Source organism: Nothoprocta perdicaria, unplaced genomic scaffold (genome assembly GCF_003342845.1).
Source record: "Nothoprocta perdicaria isolate Ctin4 unplaced genomic scaffold, notPer1 scaffold_118, whole genome shotgun sequence".
In the NCBI taxonomy this organism is placed as follows: Eukaryota; Metazoa; Chordata; class Aves; order Tinamiformes; family Tinamidae; genus Nothoprocta; species Nothoprocta perdicaria.
Window position 1 is genome coordinate 2,007,067 of NW_020454294.1, and position 9,128 is coordinate 2,016,194.

Sequence of the window (9,128 nt, forward strand, 5' to 3'; positions counted from 1 at the left end):
AGGAAGGAAGGAAGGAAGGAAGGAAGGAAGGAAGGAAGGAAGGAAGGAAGGAAGGAAGGAAGGAAGGAAGGAAGGAAGGAAGGAAGGAAGGAAGGAGAAAACTGTCAAGAAAAAGAAAAAAAAAGATCAAATTGAATGAAGCTTTTTTTTTTTTCTCCATACAAACCATGAAACCCCTTTGCCTGCCAATATCACCATGGATATAGTTAGATGTTCAAGGCAGGCAGCACCTTCTCCTCTCCTTTGGCGTGGGGTGCTCYAGGCTCACCAGGAGAGCAGTCCAGAGCCAGGTAGCAGCATCCCAGGCCACACATGGTCCTCATTGGGTAGGTGGCCAAGCCACAGAGCGGCTTGCTCAGCTTTAGGCCATGAAGACGTGGCACAAATCCGGGTTTGTGCCCTCATCCTGCCTCCAGGGAGGCTTCCTCCGGCCCAGGGGTGGACTCCTCTCCATCCCCAGGCTAAAGCCATGCTGGTGACATCAGAGCAAGCTCCCAGAGGGACAAAATATACTGTATATATGAAATTACAGAGGATGAACATGCAGGGGGGGACACCAGGAGGCGTTTTGTGACTGCTGGTAGCCAATAAACACCAATGGTTTCAGAAACAAAGCTGCACCTCAGCTTCTCCTTTCAGCTTTTCTAAAGAAACTATAATAACAATGAGTCACAGGAAATAATTATCCATCCAGTCACACCGTGCATGGCATAAAGCACTCCTTTTGCCTTATACTGCTTTAAGGACAACAGAGTTATTCCTTGCAGCTAATTTCCTTAACCCTCCACAGCTGCTGGCAGAGCTGCTCCTACCAGAGGAGTCACACCTTGGCCCTTGTGAACTATCATTATTATCATTAATTCTCATGGTAATGGGACCTTTATGCAGTTCTTTTAGTCAAAACAATGATTACTTTTATTATATAATAAAAGTTATCATTGAGACAATTTTACAATGTCCAGCTTTCCTTCCACCAAAACAGAATGCAGTTTCCTCTCAGTCCCTTAGTTGAAAGCATCCTCCATTAGATGATTCCTTGGGCATTCATTAGTGAAATGTAACCCACCATTAATTAGGCAAAGATAATCCTTTGCTGTCTGTGATGTAAAAATGCGGTTCTCCTGAGCCGTTCATGAACCAGCAGTATTTGGATAAAATTAAAATGTCATTTCATTTTTTTAATAGAAGCTGGGAGATATTTTTGCTCTTTCTCGCATTTTCCCTTCTGATATTTTGAAATACATTCAAGAAGTGTCAGTTTTGTAAAAGACAGGAAAGAGCCTGGGAAGAGTCTCTGGATTTATTTGTTAAAGCGTTTTGTGTAATCCAGCCTGACTTTATTCTGTGCTGGGGAACCCRCTGTTAATCCTCATATGCCATCCCTTGTGACCCCTGTGACCATGAAGATAAGAAGAGCAAAGCTTTTAAAATAATGCAATGTCGTATTTTTAAAGGATTCCTGTAAATCTGCCTTTCAGATTGGGGTGAGGGAGCGAGAATCCAATTGAAGGAAAGCTTTAAAAAACACATGTGATATCCCACAGATCTATGTGTCTGCTCAGTGGAATGAAAGCGGGAGAGCACAGGAGCACCCGTGGAGCAGCAGGGCAACTGGCATGTGATGCAAGCAGAAGATACAGAAACTTTTGCATCAGGGCATCAAATGAAATGCAGGATGCTCCAAGTCACTTTAGCTTTCTGACTGATTGGAATATCTAGGTCTGATGTGCAAATGGCTTTGTATCAATACAGCGTTTTGAAGTCCTGCAGGACCGATTGGCTTCATGCTTTGATGCTCTCTAAAGCCTCCCATCCTCACTGTTTCGCATTAAAATATATATTCTCCATTGCAGGGCTTAGCAGGGAGATTTCTCAGCTGTTCTGTTTTATTTCAGTCAAATTGTATTCTTCTGACTCTAAGAATATGGAGATTTAATAGAGAGATCTTTCAAAAAATAATGCCTTGTTCACAGACAACTGTAAGCTAAAAGCCATTTTTTGTGCCCTGACGGCAGATTTTTAAACCAGCAAAACCAGAAAACATATTATGATCAGGATGATCTATGCTGTGAAATAAAGTTGTCTTTTAAACCTCCGGCTTTCTTTTGCCCTGACTGCATCAATGCCGGATATTTAAGTGTTTCCATGGGGTGGTTTTGGTCACCTTCCAGTCCAAGTCCAGAAGATGGACTTGAAGATTTGCACATGGGCATCAGCAGTCCCAAGTTCTGCTGCCTCCTTGTGTTTCAGGTCCTGTCCCTTGCCTGAGACCAGACTCCAGTGGCCTCTCCCGACTCACACAGCACTTGGTTGCCTTTGCTCTCCTCTTTGTGGCCTTTTCTTTCTTCCTCCTCCTCACACATCTGCTCATCCATCTCTCTTCTATCCCCACCAAGCACAGCATATTTGCAAGTGTAAGTGCATGGCAGTGATCCATGAGCTGGTATAATCACCCAGATCAGATCCTGGGCAGTCTGCTCAGTGGAGAAAGCGTTAATGGCAGCTCTACCACTTCAGTACGTTCTCCTCAAAGACTCTTCTGTTTTCTTTTCCTTCACTCCATTTCTTCCCATATCTGTCAGCTCCAAGTCACCTYTACGCTCTGGAACCAGTCTGATCCTGTGATAATCACAACAACAGAAGCCTGGTCCCACCTAATTTTCCTTGRGGACAGCAACTGAAGAGGCAAATAATCACACTGCACTGAAGCACCTCAGATTTAATGAGGGCTCCCCATTCTTGGGGAGTTCAACACACTGACTTCACAATATACTTTTTTTTTTTTTTTTTGCCATTCCCTTCTCCATTTGTCACAGGTACTCCCAATGTTCAGTTGCTTCAACTGACCTTCCATCTCTCTCTCTCTCTCTCCCATAATCCTGGCAATGCCTCTTTGTGGCCGTTTTGACCATTACATTCCCTTATTCTCCCTCCCTCAATGCCCAGACAAGAGTAAGGTCTAATGTGTTACTTGTTATTAAGGGTGGACTAGCTGCAAAATGTATTCTCTGCTTCTTTCATTCTCAAGTCCTATCTTAGGACTTTTTCTCCAAAAGCCCATCTTCATATCAGGTTCTACTTGCTTCTCTCCATGGCTTCAGAGACTTCGCTTGATCTTCTTTCTCTTATTTCCCCTCTAAGAGAACATCCCTGTACATCTCCTTGTTTCCCCCAAACCCAATTTCAGACCCATAAATCCCCCTCAAACTGATTAGATCCCTTCCCTGTCTTAAATACAGAAGCTCCACTTCATGCACAGGACCAGAGCCTMTCCCCCTTGTTCCCCTTTGTCCTGAAAATCAACTTCCACTATCTCTTTCCAGCAGTACCAGGTAGAAATCATTTGAGCATCTCTGTTTTACATCYTTCTGAGGTTTCTTAGCTACTGCCCAGCTTTGATTAACTTGTCAAGCCCCCAGACTTTCTGTGTTACTCCTTATTCCCTTGTTAATACAACCCATTTTGAGCTATTAGTTTTCTGACAGCTGTTTTGCGTCACRGAGACTTTTTCACTAGGTCCACAAGGATAGCTGCAGATTTTCCCTTCAATTAGGAGGCCCCCAATAACTCAGTCCCTGTGTGCAGGGGTGACACTGGTCTATGATGATTTCCAATTTCCTCCAGTCTTTTTAGCTCAGAGCCTCTGAAAGAGCAGATTTCAAGAAATTAATGTGAATCTGGACKATAAGTGAATTTTGCCAGCAACTCACCGAGCTCCAAGACACATGATGTCTTCCACATTCCTTGCAGGACATCTCATATTTCTTCCTGTTTTCCCAGGCTCCAGGGGAGCAGCGTGTCAAAGACAGCACGCAAGCCTGCCTGATCTGTCGGAGACGGAGGCTGAATATTGCTTCCTGCTGAGTGGATCTCTACAAAAGAGCCCAAAATAACTTAATAACAAAATAACTTAATAGGAGAATTAGTAACATTGCCTGGAGGATGCTGGCAAAAAAAAAAATAGAAGTTGCCTTATTTTACATCCTTCTGAGATTCCTCAAAAAATTAGCAGAGGGAAAAAATAAGACAGAGGAGGGGGGTGAGAAGAGCTTATGACTTTATCTAATCATCTGCGTTATTTCCCAGCCAGATAACAGMGACAGTGCAAAAGTAAAGCACTCCAGTTCCACTGAAGCTAACAGGACTACGCACATTGCATCAGGTAAAGATAAGAGCCTCTCAGTTCAGTTAAACAAGATTACTTGGCCCTCTCCAGGGTGGTCTTTCCTTTCCTAACAGACAGCAAAGCCCTTCACTGGCATAGGATACCAGCRTCCTTAGGCTAACCCCAGTATTATGGCTCCTTCCAGATCCATGTCCATCTTATTGGTTCCACAGTATCATACTTCTGGTGCTCCAAAAGCCAAGCAAAGGCCTGTGAGCTTCACTCCAAGCATTTTGCACTCTAGTAATTTGCATTATCAAGTCCATGCTACCTGCTGTTTCTATTTATTCGCTGTTACTAACAAACACATATCCAGAGCAGCCAAAGATTGACCTGTTTTACCGCCCTATCTTTTTCTCTCTTTTTTTTGTTTTTTTTTTGGCAGAAGAACTTCTTGGACTCTGCTGGAATCATGAAGTGGGGATCAAGGCCCCTGATATGCTCCTCTTTGAAGAACCATTTAGTCAGCATAGAGCAGGGTTTCTTTTATGCTCCCCAAGCCGTGCCTGAAAGGGATCAGGCTAAACTTCATTCCCAACCCAGTGCCTAGAATCTCTATTAAATGACTATTTTTTCTTTAAATAAGCAGCACAATTAAAACAAGGTCGGACAGTTTTTTCTGTTTTCTTTCATGAAGCTTCTCACAAATTTTTGGCTGTAAATGAATTATAGACATTTCTTAACAGTGTCTAGACCTTTGCATCAAGAGGCAGACTACATCTTTAGCAAAAATCAAGAATTCATTGAAGTGTTATCTGAGGAGGACATTTTTATACTTTCAGCCACCAAACCAGAGTTGAAACACTGCTGACATTTCTTTTAAGACAAGGGATCCCCTRTGCATTTTTAGTATGAAGTTTTCTYAGACCAATTAACTTATTTAGTCAGGTGACCCTGTGTAACTGCTCAACTGGGCTCAACCTTTTCCTTAAGCCTTCTTCTACACTACTGATACCATTGTCTTTTTGATGGTTAAATGCGGTGCATGCCAGCATGGTGCCTGGGGAGGAGAAGGTGGTGTAAGGATGTTTTTGATTATCTGGAAGCGTGAAAAATGATGACATTTAGCAAGCAGTTAAAAGTCAGATAGATGAAGCTAACCCATCGTTATCTCTCTCTTTGAGAATAATTCCTACAAAGAATTCCAGCAAAAGAAAGTCAAGCCACAAATGAACTCACAYGGCCAGAACCAACCACAAATGCTTTACTGATGAGGTTGTTATTTAAGGAATTATGTGAACTGGTATTGGGCTTTTAAAGGGATTTTCCTGAGGTTTTATGGCATRTCTTTTTAATTTTTAATGGTTGATTTCAAAGTGTGCAAGCAATCCCCTCTCCCTAACTGCATTGTGTTTCTTTCCATTTTGATACACCTTATTCTTTTCATTGTTTACATACAACCTGGGGTATGAGGATTTCCATATCAACAAGTTAGGCACTTTTATTTTCTGTTTTGATGGAGAGCCTTTGTAGCTCCAAAAATCAGACACATTACTAGCAAGAAAGGTTTTAGAAGCAGTGAAACTGTTGTGTCTTTGAGACCTGGAATAAGACCATAAGGACAAAAATCTGGGATGTCCTCTCAGATGAAAGGTGTCCTGCTTCCAATGATGGTGAAGGACAGATAGGAAAGGATATAAGAACAGGGCAGGTATGTGAAGATAGAGTTTCAGGATGCTCTCCAAGCCTGTGATAGCTGGAGGTTCAGGAGGTTCCTAAGCCCTTTTGTCCTTAATAACCACTCATGGTCTCTTCTATAAGGTTASCTGGCTGCTTTTGCTCCCACAGCCGAAGAGCCTAACCAGAAGTTCTGCTTGTTTGCAATAGCTAATCAGAGAGGAGCAGCTGCAATCCTGCCTGATTCTAAGAAAAAATAAAACATACTAAATCTCATTATCGATGGACTCAGMTTCCAGGAAAACAAAGCAAAAACAAATCATATCAAACAATAAATATTTCTCCAAGAGCTAACCTTTATGCATATAATCAGCAAGGTAGAAAAAACAAGGTGCTTTTCAATAGGTCCCACCAGGAATATCCAATAATAGATTTTGAGCTTAATTTGGGAAAAAATAAACATTGACAATTCAAATTGCAGGCRGTATATACTTTATTTTTTTAGTTTCAATAAAATAAGCATCCCTTTTCAGTTGGCACTACTGGGCTCCTCAGAGCACAAAAACATCCCATAGGAATAATACTGCAAGAGAGATAACATCATTTTATATTTCTGGATCCTTCATCATGATTTGTGAAACTCATGTTCCCAAAATGAACAAATCTTAAATTTTGCCTCAGTGTTCACGGCACCCCAAAACACAGGTAACCCRCAGCTGCTGACTCATCCTGGAATGCCCACCACACTGCAATGAGATGTCCACAAAGAGCTGAACATTCAACATAGTTGGTGTTTCCATTTCTTACCTCACAAAGGCCATGTAGCCCTACGAAAGTCAACTCATGCCAGAAGGTACCTGCTMCTAGCTGCTATCCCCTGTTAGCAGGACTCTGATCAAGAAACCTGYGTGAGGTGTATTCCCACTTCGGTCTAGATTTAACCACAGAAGTATTCTTCTCCATGAACACCAGTATGCTGGTGCTCCCACAAGCTCTTCCTAAAGCTTATGGCCAGACCCAGCTGCACCTTTTTGCGTAGGAGCATTCCCCACAAGACACAGAAAGCCCTTTCTATGTGGTATGGGATACATCCTTTTCAATCTGTGTGTTGTTTACTCTTGCAAATGCAAAACTTGCGAAGGGATAAACAACTGGTTTCCCTCTCTCGCGTCTGAATAGCACTGAGCCTTTGCACAGATGCATCGTTTACGTTTTGTTCCAAATGAGCTGGCAAACCTTGAAGGGAAACTGCTTGCAGCATCTCTGAGTCACAATGACATATAGGGCTTCTTTCACCGACATGAGGCTTTCTCATAACTTTAAAGATCCTTACAGGTCACTCCTCGATCACACAAAGTGCAGGCATAGACTTGAGGTAGGAGTTCCTGTATCAATCATGTAAGGAAAGGGACCACCCAGGTCCAGAGGAAGTCTGAGCCCCAGTTTTGGAAGGTGAAAGAAAGGCCTTTCATATTACATTATATCATGTTTTATTGCATTGCATCATATCATATCTTAATAGATAAGGAATTACAGACTCAACTTKTACTCTCATCTCTCTGGAACATCAATTTGACTCTGTTAAAGGATCAAGCCAGGACATACAGTTTTAATAAGACTATTTTTCTTCATATTATGATAATGTTACATTTTTAGTCAATGCTTTCTTCAAACACTCTATTGTGTTAGTCAAGCTGTCATAGTTTGGAAAGCATTAGGTTATTGGATCTTTCTTTTAAAGCAAGACACATCGAGGGATTTGTTTCTTTTATTATGCTAGAAKCTGTGCATTAGGAATGATTTGCTGCTGTCTTTGCTGCACAGCCTTTACAGCACGAATAGCGCTGYGAGTAGCAATTGCCATAGGGCTTCCATGACTTTAACATTCACTTTCTTTCTGATTTTCCTTTTCGTTTCTTTCATCTTCATTTTGATACTTCTTAAATTCTCAAGGACACCAGCTCTGCAAGATGCTATCAGATGGAGAGCACCCTCCAAAACATTCAGCAGGACATTTCTGCACGTGACAGCTTGAATCAGAATGAAAGTAAGTTGGTTCCCCAAAGGTTTAAACACTTTTTTTTGTATAAGATCCTGTTACTACTCCCTGAGTGTGATCCTGAGCCCCATGAAGGCCCTCTGTGGTGAGAAGAAAAGCTGATAGCTCAGCTTTCATTCAGCAAAGATCTTGCCTCCTTACCTCACAGCAGCTGATGACACACAGCAAAAAGGGAGAACAAGGCTCATCCTCCACAGCAGAGCACCAGGTGCCTTCATTTGTTCACCAGCAAAGTCTTTAATCCCGAGGGAAGTAAGGCTTGACAAACYGAGAGGGCTGTCAACACAGCCCAGAAAGGGGACAGCTTCTCAGACTTGTGTTATTGGTTGACCAATTCATTCTGCTCAGAAGACTTTCCCTCATATCCTGATGTTTTTCCACACTTGCAAGTCCTTCTCTTTCCATGTCAGTGGCAGGTAATCTTCCTGCAGTCCCTCTGCAGACCTGGAAGAGCAGGACCTCCATGCTAGTTGTTCTGATGAGTGCGTCCCTCAAGATCCACTCTGTAGGGATGAGGAGTCAGAAGGACAAAGTCTGATACTTTACCAGTTCAATAAATAATATCTGATCTCAGGCTTCCCCATGACCCACAGTTGGGGCGGAACTTAGGGGACACAGACAATGTCCCATTCCAACATCTTCACAGGTCAAAAGGGCCAGCAAATAGTTCCTGGCACTAGCTGGGGCACAGATATACACCCCAAAGATCATGAGGAGGTAAAGAGGATACCCAGGAATGGGAGGAATTTCAATCAACTTTGTGCTGTCCCCCAACAATTTCTCTTCCATGAATTTTTTTTTTTTTTTTTTTTTTTTTGTGAATATGTTTACCACATCGCTCACCTAGGTATCACAACTGGGATTTAAGTTACGTTGCTTGCCTAATATGCAATTTGACTACAAGACAAAGCAAACTCAGCACAGTGACTGAAGAGATTAATTTTGAAAATTTTGCCCATGTAGATGTAATTCTATTTCAGGACATTCAAAAACAGCCATGGGAAAAAGATAAACAAGGATGTGTTAAAGGATGTGAAAAATTATCCAAATTGCTTGTTGGGCATAGAATATTGCACCTCATCATCTTGCTAAGGTRATTTTTTTTAGATTTTTGCACACAACTACACTGGAGTTGTCTGTGCAGTTTTACACAGATCCCCATCTGGCACAAGACACTGTGATCTCCAATAACTGTATTTATGTAAATGGAGAATTTGGCCCAAGGTGCTAAAATATTTACTGCAGAGACTCACAGATCTGCTATAATTGTGTTTTATCTACTGATCA